This window comes from Acomys russatus, chromosome 2, assembly GCF_903995435.1.
Source record: "Acomys russatus chromosome 2, mAcoRus1.1, whole genome shotgun sequence".
Taxonomy (NCBI): Eukaryota; Metazoa; Chordata; class Mammalia; order Rodentia; family Muridae; genus Acomys; species Acomys russatus.
Genome location: NC_067138.1, coordinates 102,442,804 through 102,460,815, shown reverse-complemented (window position 1 = coordinate 102,460,815; position 18,012 = coordinate 102,442,804).

Here is an 18,012-nt window from a genome sequence, read left to right as displayed (position 1 = left end):
AAAGCAGGACTCAAACGCAGGAAAGACTATGTAGAACACTGCTCACTGGCTTGCTCCCCTTGCCTTGCTCAGCCTACTTCCTTAAGTAGTACAGGACCACTGACCCAGGAGTGGCAGGACGGAAACATCAGTCATCATTATCACATCAGCTATTCACACCAGTCATCAATTATTAATTATCAATCACCTGGAATCAATCAAGAAAATGCCCCCAGAGTCTTGTCTACATATCAGTCTGCTGGTGGCATTTTTCCCAATTGAGAAGAATGACTTGTGTCAAGTTGACAAAAACAAAAAAAAACAAAAACAAAAACAAAAAAACCAACCAAACAAGAAACTTAACCTGCCCACTATGTCACAATAAGGAACAAAGCACAGCACAGCTGAATCCATAGTTTGGCGTAGTTATTTAGCTGCATTCTAGATGATTCATGGACTTGAAGATTATTTACTAATTTGGCTTTAAGCCTCTGAGTTTTGTCATGCATTGGTAAATGATCCAAATACAATTGTGGGATGCCTCACACGTGGCTCCTAGTGGTGCTTTTCTGATGACAGGCCCTCTCTTTTGTGCTTTTTTTTTTTTTTTCCCTCTTTCTTGTGGTCTGGTCTTGCTGCATTACAAGTATATTTTTAAATATGATGGATTTTTCACTTCTGATATTAGATGATAAAAGACAATAATCTATATGTTGTTGGAACTTTGTCAAACACTGTGTAGAAAACAGCTGCTGCAGAGAGACTCACTGATAGGGCAAGAAGAAGGATTCCTCTGGCTAACATCTGGAAGGAGCTGAGGTCATCAGCCAGCACCCTCAGAGGAAGTGAAGCTCACCAACAGCCAAGTGATTCCTCCACAGCAGATCTGTTCCCCATTGAGTCTTGAGATTGCACTTTGAAACAAAACAACACAAAGCACCTTAACGCTCTGAGGAAAAAGACACTGAGTGCTGCCATTTCAAACTAATGCACTTATAGATTCCCTGGGAGGAATAAACAATGCCTTGTCATAAGCCAAATGATGGCACACCAAAAATATCTACCTACCCCAAATCCAGGAACCTGAAAAATCTCTTAAATTGTATGGCAAGAGAGACTTTGTAGAAGTGACTCATTAAAGACAATTACAGTTTTCTTTTCTAATCCAATAGGCTCTATGAAATTCTACAAATAGATAAAAATGCAGAATATTCTCTCTCCTGACATCCTCCCAACACTTGATCCTTCCTGTTCCCCTCCCCACCCCCTCTTCTGTCTAGTTCCCTCCCTCCTTCCATCCACCCCAGATGTCTATTTTATTTCCGTTTCTCAGTGATATTCAAGCATCCTCCTTTGGGCCCTCCTTGGCATCTTTGGGTCTTTGGGTTGTAGCATGGTTATCATGTACTTTATGGCTAATACGTATTTATAAGTGAGTACATACTATGTGTATCTTTCTGGGTCTAGGCTATCTCACTCAGGATGATCTTTTCTTGTTCCATCCATTGGCCTGCAAACTTCACGATGTCCTCTTTTTAATAACTGAGTAATATTACATTGTATAAATCTACCATATTTTCTTTATCCATTCTTCAGTTGAGGGACATCTAAGTGGTTTCCAGTTTCTGGCTATTACAAATAATATGCTATGAACATAGTTGAGCAAGTGTCCTTGTGTTAGGGTGGAGCTTTTTTTGGAGGGGTTTATGTCCATGGGTGGTATGGACCAATTTTCTGAGACACTGAAAAAATTGATTTCCAAAGTGGTTGAACTCCCACCAGCAATGGAGGAATGTTGCCCTTGCTCCGTTTTTTGATTTTAAACTATGTCACTTTGATTTGCATTTCCTTGATGACTAAGGGCACTGAACATTTCTTTAAGTGTGTCTTGGCCATTAGAGATTCTTCTGTTGAGAATTTTCTGCTTAGTTCTGCACCCTACATTTTAAGTTGTTTTTTTGGTTTGTCGTTTAGTTTCTTGAGTTATTTATTTATTTTGGATAAAAGCCCTCTTTAGGATGTAAGGTTGGTGAAGATCTTTCCCAGTTCTGTAGGCTGTCATTTTTTTCCTTTTGTCCTGGAAGATAGAACTAGAATCAGTGTGGGCAAAGAGTACCTCTGGGACAAACTACAAATCTAGGACAGTGGAAACTCCCAGGAATCTGTGAGGGTGACCCTAGGTAAGACTCCTAGCAACAGGGGGTGTAGAACTTTAAACAGCCATTTCCTGTAGCCAGGCAAGACTTCCAAAGGAGGGATGGGGACACCAACCCAGTCACAAAACTTTCGACCCACAGTTTTTCCTGCCTGTAAGAGTCGCAAGGATAAAAAGGAAGCAGAATGTAAGGCGTGACAAACCAATGACTGGCCCAACTTGAGCCCCATGCCGTGACAGAGAGCCCACCCTGACACTGTTAGTAATATCCTGCTGTACTTGCAGACTGGAAGCTAGCATAACTCTTATCTGAGTGGCTTTACCCAGCAGCTGGTGAAAAGAGATGCAGAGAGCCACAGCCCAACTTTAGGCAGAGCTCAAGTAGTCTTGTAGAAGATGAGGAGAAAGGAGTGAAAGAGCCAGGGAAGTCAAGGACACCACAAGAAAACCTGCAGAATCAACTAACATAGGCCCATAGAGGCTCACAGAGACTGATCCGCTAACCAGAAAGCAAGCATGGCATGGACTTAGGCCCCTATGCATGTATGAGACGTGTGCAGCTTGGTCCTCATGCGTAGCCTCCAACAGCAGGGTCAAGGCCTGTCTCTAACTCTGTTGCCTGCCTTTGGATGCCTGTCTCCTAAGTGGATGGCCTTGAGCAGTCTCAGTAGAAGAAGATGTGCCCAGTCTTATTACAACTTGATATCCTTAGGCGTGTTGACATCCATGTGAGGTCTCCCCTTCTCTGAGGATAAAGTTAGAGGGGCAGAGGGGGTGGGAAGGGTGTGAGGGAAGGACTGGGAGGAGAGGGGGACCGGGAAGCTGCGATTAGGGTTAAAGTAAATAAAGTAATTAATGGATGAAAAGGAATCTTTTTAAAATGCGGAATATTTCCCACTAGTTGAGGAAGAGTGGGAGAGAAAGTGGGAGAGAGGTGCCAGGAAGATGTAGCTGAGTCATTGCAGATTCTGCAGCATGAGGACATTGAGACCTAAGGAAAGGGTCCCTGAACCAATGAATGTGCTGGAAAAAAGACTCACACACAGATCCTTCTCAAGGTTCTTCAGAGGGGAGATGCAGCCATGTTCACACCTCAGATTCAGCCTTCCAGCTCCAACTGGATTCTGACCCTTACAACCAGAAGAAAGGAAATTTGTACTGTTTTCAGCACCAAAAATGCTGGTATTGGTTTATGGAATCAATAGGAAAAAAATGGATCTAGGTTAATTTACAAAGTTGAATTAGTATGGATTCTCTTTAGTTTTTTTTGTTTTTGTTTTTTTTTCTTTCTCCCTTAAATTTTGAAACAAAGGCAATTCATTTTGTGTAGCAGCCATTACCTTGTAAAGTTGACGGGGTTATTTGAAGACTATGGGAGAATGTCATTAAGCCCAGAAAAACAAACGAACGAACAAACAAATAAACAAACAAACAAAAAACCGCCTGTTAATGCCAACAGTCCTGAGATGGTTGTTACTATCGTCTGTTTTGACAACCATGGGGTGGCGGCTCTGGTTTCCATTCTCAGTGCTTCTGTAACACAGAACACACTGCATCAAAGAAGAACTTGGATACAGCTAGCAGACACCTCGTTAGAGGCACAATGTCTTGTCTCTGGTTGCTACAAATCCCAATGCTGAAAGTTAGAATGTCACTACAAAACTAGCTTCATTTCTTCTCAACTTGTCTTTCCTCAAAAATTGACACATTTGGGGACATTTTTTAAATTGCTGAATAGAAGTCTCTGGGCGCGAGAATGCCACTCAGATATCTCAGCATTTGTATAGTCTATCTTACATAGAATGGTGTTGACACCAGGGAGACTGGGCGAGCCAGGCCACTATGCTGAGAAATGCTAGTTTGCACACTTCTTGTTTTCTGCTCCTCCAGATCTTTGAGAATTCTGAACCTTAATTACAGTCACCATGGCATGAGTATGAATTAAGTCCTTCTGTTTAACTGAAAAGTTGAACATGCTAAGTAACATCTTCCAGACTGCTCCACTTCCTTCTGCACTCATTTTTCCATTTTCTATCGCTATAAACTCAGCCTTTTAGGATCCTACAGGTAATGTGAGGACCATGGTCTCGGCCTTCCTTGCCTGACTCACTCTCCTCAACACAGCATCCTCCAGAACCATTTCTTAAAGCTCAAAGTAGTTGTTTTTAAAGCTTACTAGTTTTACTGTAGTGATTTTTATATTGCAGGATTGTTCACAACATCCCAGACAAAATAAAAAATAAAATATCGAAAAGAAAAAGAAGGTTATTATTCACTGATGATGTAATAAGTGGTATATAAAATATTTAGAGTTAATCTCAGGTTCAGGGTTAGTGAACATTTTTTATAGGAAAAACAGATTAAATCTTTTTTTTTACATTTTATTATATTCCCATTTCATGCAAATATGATGTTTGAGTTGAGAATATAATCTACTTTGCTTATAAAGATGACTAAAATGTAATTTCAGCATGCCTATGATGTACCTGTTAAAATGACTAAAATGTAATTTCGGCCTATGGTATACCTATTATTCCCAAAGGACTTCCGAGATGGTACTTGGTTCACGCATTCATGTACTTAAAAAACATTGTGAAGAATTTTCAAAATAATAAACTATTTTGTCACATAAAATATAAATATCATGATTTTCCACTCTTATCAATTAATTACTTCTAGCTATAGATGTTAGGAGCATACCACTAAATATTCTTACATATCTCCTATGTCCTGGACACTTCACTTGAATTCTCTCACTTTTGAATATTCACAAGCAACTTGAAAAACTCTCACTTCTTAGGGCAAGGGAGGGAGAACTCATCTTAACCCTCTTAAGTGGGAACATGGATCAACTCTACGCACTTCTCAGTATCTGTTCTTCTAACCATCCCACATCATTTTACAAGAAGTATGCAATCCACTGTTTTGTCTGCACATAACGTTAGCATTGTTTCAGTTGAGATTTCATTTATTGCAGTTATGTTGTGCTTTAAGTTTTTTTAAAAATGAGTTTCTTGCCAGTTCCACAGATAATCAGACCAAAACAGCTTGAAGACGGTTATGAGGTCTTTAGGTTTGGGAATTTCTCCAGGGTTTTACTCTCCTGGCCTGTTTTCTTCTTGGCTCTACATAAATGCCCTAGTAGTAAGTCAGTCTCCCTGAAGAGTTTATTTATTTATTTATTTATTTTACATATACATTTGTATCGTTACACATATATACAATAAACTATCTACAGCAAGAAAAACCATGAAACAATCAAGAATTATATAAATGTTGCATTCATAGTGTTTTGGCTATTTGTATTTGGCAGTCTTGGAGAAAACATCTCTCCTATCTTAGTGAGTCTAAAATTCTGAATGTAAATCAATACCTATCACATATCGTCATTATCAACTTAAAACATGTAACTAGACCTAAAAACATCTTAACCCCTTAACAACTAAGCTTCATTGTGAAATTGAACGATTTTGTTCTTTAACCCCGCCAGAGACTTGAGAAGGAATGAAATTAATTACCTGAATAAACAGGAAGTGCAGGTTAGCAGCTTCCAAATTGAAGAAAATGACAGAGACACTTTGCTGCTTGAACAGTCACCCAAAACTATCTATAACTTTGGAGCATCTTCTTCGACCTTCTTGCCCAGTATATCTGACAGACATATTTGTGAGGTAGGAACTATTGAGGACTTGATTACCCTGTCTTGGCAGAGTTTGGCCATCAACTCTGCCTGGATCCAAGCTTGCCCATTTTTAGGCAGAATTCTGGCTGTAGTAAGAAAGAGGACATTTTCCCCAGTGGCTTGTTTGCCACATTTGAAGCCATCTCCATAAGGAGGTTCTTTGATGGTCATCATTTTCTTTGAGATTGGCTGGGTGTTGCAAGGAGTTAACCTGTCTCATTGTCAATGAATCTTTAAAATAATTTTTAAAAATCTTTAAATGCCATATTCTGTAGGTCTTATCTATTTTGCCTTATCTTTCTATAGAAACTTATCTATCTGTTAAACCTAGTATGTATATTCTTGTGATAAAAATAGAGCAGTAATTAATATGACATTGTTTCATCAACTAACAACTTGTATAACTTACTTATCCTAATAGCCTGCAATAACACTTTCAAATTATTGAAAGTAAACCTTGTATTATAATTGAGTTGTATTTATACAAGACCAACACCACGTATTAGAGTAGAAATATATATACTGTCTGAAGAATAAGCTTATATTTGAATTCTATACCAGTGTATCAAAAATTAAACTTATTTTGCACCTATATACAAAATTCCATACCAGTGAATTAGAAATAACCTTGTGAGTAACAAGTAGGGCATTAAGTTGAGGAGTAGATTCACTAATCTTTTGTCCTATCAATGTTATATATTTCTATATTCCCCCTTCTTTCTTTTCAACCCCTATATCCAAACCTAACAATTAAAGATAAAGGAAAAGAGATACATGCCTGAGTCCAACCTTATTTTCTCTCTAAAAAAGGCCAATGATAACTTTTAATTGACACTCAATGTAAATATACATCTATCACCCAAGAAAGCAACCAAAAACCTAGCCAACCCTCCTTACGGGGTGTGGGGTGTCATTCTCTTTAGGTTTCTTCTCGCTGATTTGGGGTAAATAATACCTTTGTAGGGGCCCAAATAAAATTGAGGAAATGTTTAAGCAATCTAGGAATAGTATTTGTGGTCCAGTTTCTAAATGTTGGGAAATTCAAGCCTTAATTAGAGTCTTGTGTAAGACAGTCTGAAATGCTGGACCAATTGAGATCAGAAACTTTCTTTGAAGCTGTCCTGGGAGCTGTCCTATACTTTCAGGGATCACTTCTGTAGTTTGTTGAAGAGTTTTTGAAGCACACCTTCCCATAAGACAGTTACCTATGTACCCTAGAAGGTTGCTTGCAGTCAATCAGCCGAGGGTGAGCAGTGGCTCAGAGTGGTCAGAAGCAACACACTGGTCAACAGAGTTGATATTTATCAAGATGTCGAGCTGGATTCATCCTCTGTAACAGTACAGTCAGGTGCTTTGTATTTGATTGTTAATCATATTGCTCTATGAAGTCTACTAGCAGTCTTTCAAGAGCAGACATTCAGGCACCCCAAGTATTGCTGTATAATTTTGCCCCCCTAATTGACTGAATAAAAGTCCTTTTGTTGCTCTCTGTATTGCTTAGTAGCAATGATAACAAAGGACAAACTTAGTAATGCAAAGTCTGTTTGCCTCTTTGGGCTCACGGGAAATAGGCTCACACCAAGTACATCTGGCTGCATGGTGTAACATCTTTCGTAGTGCCCGGAAGGCCAACCACATTAAAGGGTGGATAACTGATAATCCACAGCTAGGGGAGTGCCTTCAGAACACCTAATACTAGAGTCAGTCTTGCTGAGGGCAAAGAGAAAAGGAGAACCACACAGCATTCCACCTGCTTTTAATATCTCTCTAAACCTCAGGCTTTCTTATTTGATGTTTTTCATTAACACAGTGAACAACTGATGCAGGTAATGGCGAAAATGCCTGGGGTCATTGTCGCATCTGTTTCCAAGAGGGTCTGTGACAGGGTGAGGAGGGTAGAATCAATGATCTGGAAAGTGACGTCAGTTTTGCTGTGCTTAGCAGCTGACTCAACTCTCTGGATTTCTATTGCATTCCACAGTACAGTAAGTTGTGTTAATACCCTGGTTTCCTAGCCATAAGTTTGTCAGACCAGTTCAAATGGAATACAGTTTTAAAAAAACACGTAAAGGAATGGGAAGACACAATATTTATATTGCCATAAACAAAAACAGACTGCTATAACTCTGCACCTGAGTTTGAAGGGTGTTGGTGAGAACTTTAACATATAAACTAAGCCAGGCAGGTGAGGAAGAAACAAGAGAAATTCTGGTGGGCTGTTTGTCAAAAAAGGCTATGTCAGCTTTTCCAGTGCTGAATATCACAGCTCATAAGGGCGTTTGGAAGAAAGAAATATCAGAAAGAGGTTGGGGAAGGAATATATGACTTATTAATAATTGTCTGCCTTCCACATCTCTACAGAGAAAGGACACAATCCACCACCAATAAGCCTGTTTGTAACACCTGCATGCTAGCTGGCTGGACAGGGAGGTGAGGAAGAGCACTTTCCAGTTTGATTGCTCAGCTTTTCCTTTAGCATCTATCCTAGGAGCAACTTTTCTGCACATTCCCACAGCTTCTGATGAAGGCTTATAGCTTTCTGTTAGCTCTTTTTTTCTGTTATCAGGTTGGACAGTGCATCAAAAAATCTCTTTTTATTCCCTGTACGTAAAAGGTGATCTTGCTTCCCCCTCAAACTTATGCATGTTTTGCTTATTCTGCTTTTGTTGCCCTCAGTGTTATTCACATTAAACCTAACGTTTAGCTTGATCCCCAGACGCATCTAGTGCTTGAAGTATCTGATCGGTCCTCTTATGCTCCAGAATGCCAGCCTTGCTCCCTGCTTTTCAACATTGTTTTCTTATAGAATGCTTAATAGTAAATGCCTATAGACCCATAACAAAGAGGAAACTCAAAAAAAAGGGGGGGGGGGGAGAAACAATGTCTGCTTTGAAAGCAAAGTACATGGCCACTGTGATAGAGGCATGCTGAGGTGGTGAGAACTCCCATCAACCTTCACTTCCGGGCTAATATAATCCCAGACTTTGTGTCCATTCTTCTCTGTTGAAGATTGTCATGCTGTGATCCCTTGAGATGCCTTGTCTCACTGAACTCTTACTACAGATATTTAAATGGATACTGGTTAGATTCCTACTTCACATAAAATGGAAGTTGAGCTTTGAGAGGTTAGGGAATTGATTAGCTATGGCTATTGCCAGTCTTCAAAGCCAGACCTGACCGCCTTCAAAGTCCCTTTTAATCAATTTGCCAGTTCACTGCAAGTGAATACTATTTTTTATTATTTAAATAATTTATTCAGCTTACATCTCAATAGTTATTCTCTCACTTGTATCTTCCTGTTCCCTCCTCCCTCCCTCCCTCTTTCACACTATTCCCCTCCCCTAGGTCTGTGACAGAAGGGGACCTCCTCCCCCACCCTATGATCACAGCCTATCAGGTCTCATTCTGGTAGCCTGCTTACCCTTCCTCTGAGTGCCACAAGGCCTCCCCACCAAGGGGGAAGTGGTCAAATATGGGGCACCAGAGTTCATGCCAGAGTCAGTCCCTGCTCGCCACATAACTGTGGAGAATGTGCTACCCATTGGCTAGATTTGAATAGGAGTTCTAGGTTTACTGCATGCATTGTCTTTGGTTGATACAGTATTCTGAGCAGAACCCAACCCCCTGGGTCCAGATCCACTAGCCTTGATGGTCTTCTTGTAGGTTGATGGACACTATTTTTATAAGCATGGGGAATATAGCAAAATGATTAAACAGAGATCATCCTTTAAATTGAATTTTATTATAACTTAGTCACATTGCATCACAATTATAATCTTATCTTCCTGTTCATACCCTCCCTCCCTCTCTAGCCCTATTCCCTTCCTCTAGACCTCTGACAGGTGGGTTCTTCCTCTCCCACCTTCTGGCCACAGCCTATCAGCTCACATCTGGATAGCCTGCATCTCCTTCCTCTGTGGTACCACAAGGTCTCTCAGCCAAGGGGCAGTGATCAAAGTCATGGGCACCAGAATTCATGTCAGAGGCAGTCCCTTGCTCTTCCTTGCCCTTCCCCAAATGGAGAAGGAGCTGTCCATCAGCTACATCTGATCAGGGGATCTAAATTGAGGTACATTCACACAATGAAATACTATTCAGCTATCAAAGAACAAGGAAATCTTGAAATTTGTAGGCAAATGAATGGGACTGGAAAAGACCATCCTGAGTGAGGTAACCCAGACCCAGAAAGACACACATTGTATATACTCACTTTTATATGGCTATTAGCCCAACATAGATGTCCGCTGAGAGACTCCACCCAGTGGGGATCTGGACAGATACTGGGATTCACAGCTGGACTATGGCCGAAGCATTGGGGCATGGAAGAACTGCACGAGATGTCAGGAGCTCCACAAGGGGACCATCAAGACTGGCGGATCTGGACTAGGGCCTGCACAAGCTGATGCGCCAGCAAAGATCATGTTTTGAGTCTAAGAGAACTAAATTTAATTTGACTTCTTTGGTTTCCTATCTCTGAGATCCTTGGCATTTGAGTTAATCTTCATAAACATGCTTTTGCTTTAAAAAAAAAAAAACCAGTGTGGGGGGAAAACATGTGGGTATCTGAAAGTTCCCTCTTGAGAGTAGACAAGGAAGTAATGTGTCTAAAAGGGGTTGGTCACCGGCTGGTGAAGCTATTCAGGAAGTAAGTTATTTTCTCCCTTTCTGTTTTGCAGTGTCTGCCCTTGTTTTTGTGAAATGTGGTGGCCATAAAACTTACTTCCTGGTGAGGCTAGGAGCCCTCTTTTCACTCCTAAGTGGGTCCAGCTAGGCGTACAGGGCATTGTATGATCATGCCCTGATGGCCATGGCAATCTGGCCAGTTCAGTGTGCTCTTTGTAATGGAAATGTGGTGGGTTATTTTTTCCTGCTCAAACCCTTTAACCTATTGGACTAGGAACAGATCGACTGTTCTCATGATGGTGCATGAGGTTTCTCGTGCTCTAAGTTAACTGCTTTGGTGTCTTGTTATCCTTGCCAAGCCTTTTATTCTGTCTACTGTCAGGGCTGTATTTGTAGTTTCCCTTTCTTGAACTATTTGTCCTGTGGCTCCTGTGTCTTTGGCATGGCATCCTTGTGTATTGGAACTTTGCGCTCTCCTTGTTTCTATGGCTGAGATCCATTTTTAAGTGAAAAGAACCTTCCATTTTGTGAGATGATGCAGGGATAAGATTCAAGACTTTGTTACTTGTTAGGAGATTCACATTTTCTGTCACCATTCTTTCTCCCTCTCTCCCTCTCCTTCCCTCCCTTCCCCATCCCCTCCCTTGTTCTCTCTCTCTCATTCTCTCTCTTTCTCTGTCTCTCTCTCTGTGTCTCCCTCTGTCTCTGTCTCTGTCTGTCTCTATATCTGTCTGTCTGTCTGTCTGTCTGTCTTCCTTTCCTTCTCATTGCAAACCCTCTTATAGCTAAGACTTTGCATCTGATCTAGTGTTGTACCAATCAAAGAGTAATGACACAAGAGAAACAAAACCACCATCATCTCTTATTTTATGACAGAATAAAGGCAACAACAGCAGCCTCTAGGCCAGGGTCTGAATCCCAACTGTGTCTTCCTCAAGTTATTTGATGTGTATCTTTAGACAAATGACTCGACTTCCCTTTATTTCTGCTCCTCCAGCTGTAAAATTGTGATGATAATGAATATCTCAGTGGGTAACTTGTGATATTGAAAAGAAATACACTGTTGTGGAGCCAACGCCTGGTGCAAAGTAGGTGCTCAGAAAATATCGAGTGTTCCATTAGTTACTGTTATAATTACTGACAACAATGATAGCGATAGCACCTAAAAGCTGTAACCATATCCCTTTGATTCGGTCTTTACATCTAGGTTGAGATGTTTTTATATTGAACATAGGTGTGAGTTTTCTGACATATTAGAAGTCACTATTATGGACTGTTTTAGTTTGGTTTCTGTTGCTGTGAAAACATATTTTAGCTAGAAACACCAAGGCAGGAGCTCGAGCACGGAGGGGCACTGCACACTAGCTTGCCCAGGGGCAGTGCCTCCTCTATTAACAATACCATACAGACGTGCCCACAACCCAATGTGATGAAAAAAATCTCCAGTCAAGGTTGCTTCTTCCACAGTGTCTTTAGTTTTGTGCCAAGTGGAAAACACAAACTAGCACATGGACTCAAATATTTTTCTTTTTCTTTTTTACGTAGCAGAGCACCACCAAACTTTATGCAAATGTCTCAGCCTTTACATATGTCTCAACTACACATTAAATAACTCTTTGACCATGATGTCCTCAAATCAATTTCCTAATTTCTAACTGAGCAAGACCTTGGGTCCAAGTATATGTTAAAGAAACATTTTCTGGATGAATAAACAAGCACTTTGGTAACCCCAAGAGTCCTGCAGTGAGAGTGCAAGCTCGCCAGGAGAGTCACTGTTTTCTATTCAAGGGCTTTAGTGTTTCTCCAAGGTTGCCCCCATTGGCCCCATTTGAGAGTGTTACAATCAACAGATACACATTTGCACTGATGATCCCCAAATCCTTGACAATTTCAAGAGCTTTGTAATCAATGTATTTCACTGCTGCGGTGTTCCTGGTTTCCACATTTGGCTCTGTAGATGGAGCTTATCCAGAGATGTGATTCCAATCAGTGCTATTGTGCTTCCTTGAGACCAACATCCTGTAAGTCAGGTGGGTGCAGAGCAGTTCTCCAGACAGAGACACTAGGTGCTGCTGCTCCATGTCTTCCTTTTGGATGTGACCCACTGAGTGTTTCTGTGTGCTCCTCTGTGAATGCGCGACCATATGCAACATTTTCTCTGAACTGAATGTCTGCACATTCCTGACTTGGTCTGCATGGTATTTCTGTTTCCTGTTGTTCCTCCCTGTTCAAATCACAAAGTCCTAATTCTATAGCAGGATAGTCAAGTTCTTTCATAAGTAGATAGCATCATTATTCCAGTTTTATATCCAACCGTACTTTTCCAGGCACTCCGAACTCACTATGATTAGTGATGCTGCCCCCTCCTTTCTTACTGCTGCCCTAAACGTACGGATGATAAAATGGGCCGCGTAGTGACTTGCACACCACTACAATCTTTTACAAACAAAGCAAAAGAAAACAGAAGTAAAACTCACAACAAGTATCCCAAAGTTAAGTAATGCTGTGTTCTAAGGATGACTTGGGGCTGCCGCATTGTGCACGGGGTGTATGAAAGGCAGCTGGAAGATATTCCGCACGCTCTCTACAGTTTGTTGAATTGAAGTGCTACTTCGTCATAGAATAAGCATGAAATTGGTATTAATCAGATACACCAGTAAATAAAGGCACTCAAACTAACAATGGAAATTTTAACTGGCACATAATCTCATAATTAATATCCACTTCCAATTCTTATGTGGAAGCTCAGAACATACATACCATGTTTAGGAGCATTATTGATGGGGTTACACATGAACGAGTAAATCATAATTTAAGTTCTTGTGGAAATTATAATAAACTGCACATAAATCTATAAATGCAGGGAAATAACATCTCTGTGTTTCACTAGAAACTAAGAATATAAAGACGGTCTGGGTAATACATACACTAAGTGACATAGAAGGCAAACCGCTCTGGCTTTCCATACTGAAGTCTGCAGGCTGTCTTCTTTTTCCTCCTCTTTCTCAGGATCTCTTGAACTATAGATCGAACCCAGGGCCTTGCATGAGTTAGGCAGGTGCTCGACACTGAGCTTGATCCCTAGTCCAGCTCACCTGAAGTGTTGACCTGACAATCTTATTTCTCCAGAAATGCTGAGATGTCAGCTGCATGTCATTAAGCCTGGCTTTCATGTGGCTTCCTCCGTACCCTCTCTGTCTTCTCTTCCTGCCCCTCTCCTCCTCTACTTCCTACATTTTTTTCTTCCTTTAGACCATGAATTATGTACTCCAGTCTGGCGTTGAACTCTCTATATTGCTGAGAATGACCTTGAACCTCTAATTTACTGCCTCCCCCACCCCAACAAATCTCTGGGATTATAGGTTTGGAATACCACCAATTTGTGTGCTGGGGATCAAAATCCAGGGCCTTTGCATATTAAGCTGGCATGCTACCAACTGAACCTCAGCACTAGCCTTCATTCTTCCTCATTATGGCATAAATAAACCTAGAATGGTTTGAATGACACAGAAATACATGATACAAATGAACAAACACTCCATTAGCTACAACACTAACTGTGGGAACTGGTGTTTCTCTGACTCTTTGCCTGCTCTTGAGACTCTTTTCCTCCTATTAGGTTGTCTTGTACAGCCTCCATATGAGGACTTTTGCCTTGTCTTATTGTTATCTTGTTGTGTCCTGTTGTCCCATGGAGGTCTGCTGTTTTATGAAGAGGAAATGGAGGGGGGTGGCTCTAGGGAAGAAAGGAGGGTAGGAAGATATGGAAGAAATGGAGGAAGGGGAAACTGTGGTCAGAATCTATTTACAATAAAAATAATACAATTCAACACTAAATTAATTTTCTTAAAAAGAACTAATCCTATGTGCTGGGAAAGTCACGAGATGAGATCTGGAGAATGAAGCACAGATTAATAAGCCCAGCAAGTAGAAGCTTTTGTCATCCAGGATTTTCTGCACCCACTCAAGTGGAGGCTGCTGGAAGGAGGAGGTTGGGAGCTTGTGGGCCACCACAGATGTGAAGGCTTAGTGAGCCACTCACTCTTCCAAGGAGGGACTGAAAGTGATTCACTCAGGACAAGACAGTAAGTCACACACCCTGGTCTTTCTAGAAGTTCAAGCTCTCAAAATGGCCCAAGGTAGAGTTCATTCAGAATATCCCTAGGAGAAATTTTATTTCCCTTGTATCAGGAATGGAGTTCTTATCATTATACACAAAACTTATCAGTATAACAGTACTAATATTGCTTAAAAACATGGAGTGAAATGAAACGATCTTTGTGATGGTGAGTCTTGATTGTCAACTTGAGGAGTGTTGGAATCAGTGGAGACACACATTTCTGGATGGCTTTGTCAGTTCATTTTCAGGGGGATTTACTCAGAGGAGAAGCCTGGTCCTAAGAAGGAGCACTGCTGTCCAATAGGTGGCCCCAACATAAAGATATTCAAAGAAAAGCAATATTGTTTGCCTGCCTGCTATTCTTCCTGAATGAATGTCTGTTGCGGCTGCTACTGCTGCTTCCATCTTTCTCAGACATCAGATTCCATCTTTCACCACGTTGCATACCAGACTCTGTAGGAATCTCCCAGGCCTCCAGACACTGCTGAGGCACTGATACAATGCATGGAACAGGCACCAAGTTCTCTGCCTTTCCACAGGCATTGTTGAACTACCCAGTTCCTATCGTCTAAGCAAATAATTCATAACATGTATTAATTCTATCTGTTCTGTTCCTCTAACAAACTTTGCTTAATAAAGTCATAATAAAAATATAACATCTAGTGATATGCTATTTTTAAATCTCAGTATGTGTTTATTTACTATAGTGACTAGTGAATTATTAATTCAATAACATTCATATATTGATTAATAATAATAGTAATATATTAACACTTACCAGCCATCCTATATATGAAAATTCTGTATACTATTGACTAACTCAAGGTTTCTATTCAAGAATTTGCATTCAAGGTTACTAAGTGAATGGATGCAGAAAAATTCATCCTTTTAGTGTTACACTATCCTTTGATATTTTAAATTTGTTCATATCTACTGAAGAATATGAAGCTCAGAAAGTAACATAACAGTTGTATGAGTGTTCTCAGCAACAATGGACCAACTTTCTCACAAAACTGGTTCCATTCATGAAATGAATCTACTCTCCCATGGATTTTTCTCTTCTTCAATGTTATACTTGATGCTGGAGTGGTGGGATTAATTTTAGACCTTCAATTTAAGCATCTACATTAATTGACTCATTAATTTATCCCCCAAATTTCTTTTGAGTTGTTGGCCAGGGTTATCCAAATTTGTTGAGGTGACCTTTTTATGCACTGTGTAAAGACTGTCCTTGCATTATTCAAATGCTGACTTCTATACCCAGAGAGTTGAATACAAGCCAGATTTTGATATTGTGATTTTTATTAAGCATCTCCTGCCTCAGAATTCTGTAAACACTGTTATCCATCACCTTCTGACTGAGTGAATACGGAGCTGAATGGCTAGCAGCTGAAGCAAGAGAGGAAGTCAAGACTTTTGGCAGAGATAGGGACAGACTCCGGGAAAGAAGCAGAAGGTGAGATTCAGTTATGAGACAAAGAGGAAGTTGGATGTGTGCAAGTGAGGAGAGGCAAAGAGCCACGTGGCAGAACACAGACTAAACCTAGGTTTTAAGAGCTCATTGAGAAAAACAGTAAGTTAAAGCCTAAAGCTATTATAAATAGTTATAAGTCTCCATGTCATGGTTCAGAGCTGGGGTAAATATAGAAAGTCTGTACAGTTCCACATGATCCTCCCCAAACTTAGCCTATTGTTGTTGTCCTTGGTTGCAAGGCAGAAGGCATACCAGTATTGCTGATACGCACCATGCACTTCAGAAAGAGATGCTCCCCTTAGCAGGAACTAATTTGAATGTCCTCTCTTTGAGGACTAGAATTTGTGATAATAGAAAGCACCATGCAAGATTCCAAGGAAGGGAGGCAACCAACAGTCCTACCCAGCTATGGTGCCTATGAACCATGTCACGAACCAGCATGAAGTGATAACCCGAGGGTGCAGCAGCAGCACACATACCTTGATGGTAGCCAACTCTCTAATTAGATTTTAATACCTACTTCACAAGAGATAAACCATACCTGTTACTGAAAACCTAGTAACTGCTCAGTGCTGGTGACATCATGGCTATGAAGGAGAATTTGTAACCACTAATGTACTAAACCAGGCCAATCCCTAACAACAATATATAAACATGTGTCCTTCTACCCAGGATCAATTGCAGTCTTCGCCCCTCATCAAGGAAGCTTCTCTTTGCAATAGGTTGAGACCGCTATGTTTAAGCATAACCAAGCAATATGCAGAATTGTGAAAACCAGTTCCAATGGGTTTTTACAAAAATATCCCCAAGTCTAAGACTGAGGAATCATTATAGCAGAGGGAACAGAATGACTGTAGGATCCAGGATATCAGGGAGTCTGCTGGGAGTGTGTCTCCTAAAAAACATCATAAACATAAAGCCTTACCAACATGACTGTCCGTCTGTGAGCTGGAAAGGATGGCACAAATGGACACGCCAAAGCAGACAGTGAAAAGCTCAAGAGGGCTCTCAACCCTATGCAAAAAACAAAAACAAAAAACAAAACCCAACAACAACAACAACATCAAAACTGTATTCAAATAAGAAAAGCTGGGAGCAAAAGAGGTGGTCTTCCCTGGTGAAAAGCATGCCAGCTTGTTGTCCAGTGCCAAACAGTCATCCATTGAAAACAAACATGCAAGTAATATCATAATTCACCGAAAAGACTGTTTTCAGGAATGTATACGTATATCCACACACATATCCACATGCAATACCAATTAATGAAAAATGAGGCACCGAATCTGAAGGAGAAAAGAGAGAAAGCTACATTGAAGGGTTAGAAAAGGTAAGGAAAAATTTGTAATCTCAAAAATTAAAATGAGTTGATTTATATGTATGTATGTATGTATATATGCACTAATGAATAAAACAGATAAATAACTGTCTACATGAAGCTCTTTCTAGCAGATGGAGACAGATAAGTGCTTCTTAAATAGTATAAAGTCTTGGATGCGTATACGTTCTCTGCTATGAACAATAAAAGGTTAAGGTATTAATGAGGTGAGATGCTCATACAGTTGGTGGACAGGATAAGCATAAAGTAAACTTCTCATGAACTCCTCAGTGAGAAGTGGGTACCAGAGGCAAGCCTTAGAGGGGATGAAGACATCATTTATGCCAAAACAGATACGGCAAAAATTCCGTAGTTCTTGATGCATCATGTAAGTAGGTCTACCTGCGTTTCTGGAAAGTTCAGTCGTGACATAAAAGGAAATAACACACTGTACGTGAGTTCGAGTAATACAGCCTCAACTAAGCTGCTAGAAACCAAGGGGAGAAAGACTGTGGCCAGGGCTCCCTTCAGAGGCTTAACAAAAGTTCCATTTGAGTCATGCTAATTTTTAAAGCTATCAAATATCTAAGTGGAGCTATCTGAGTAAGTGATTGGACACATCAGTCAGTGGTGATGCTAGAGGTTTGGGCTATAGGTGTCATGC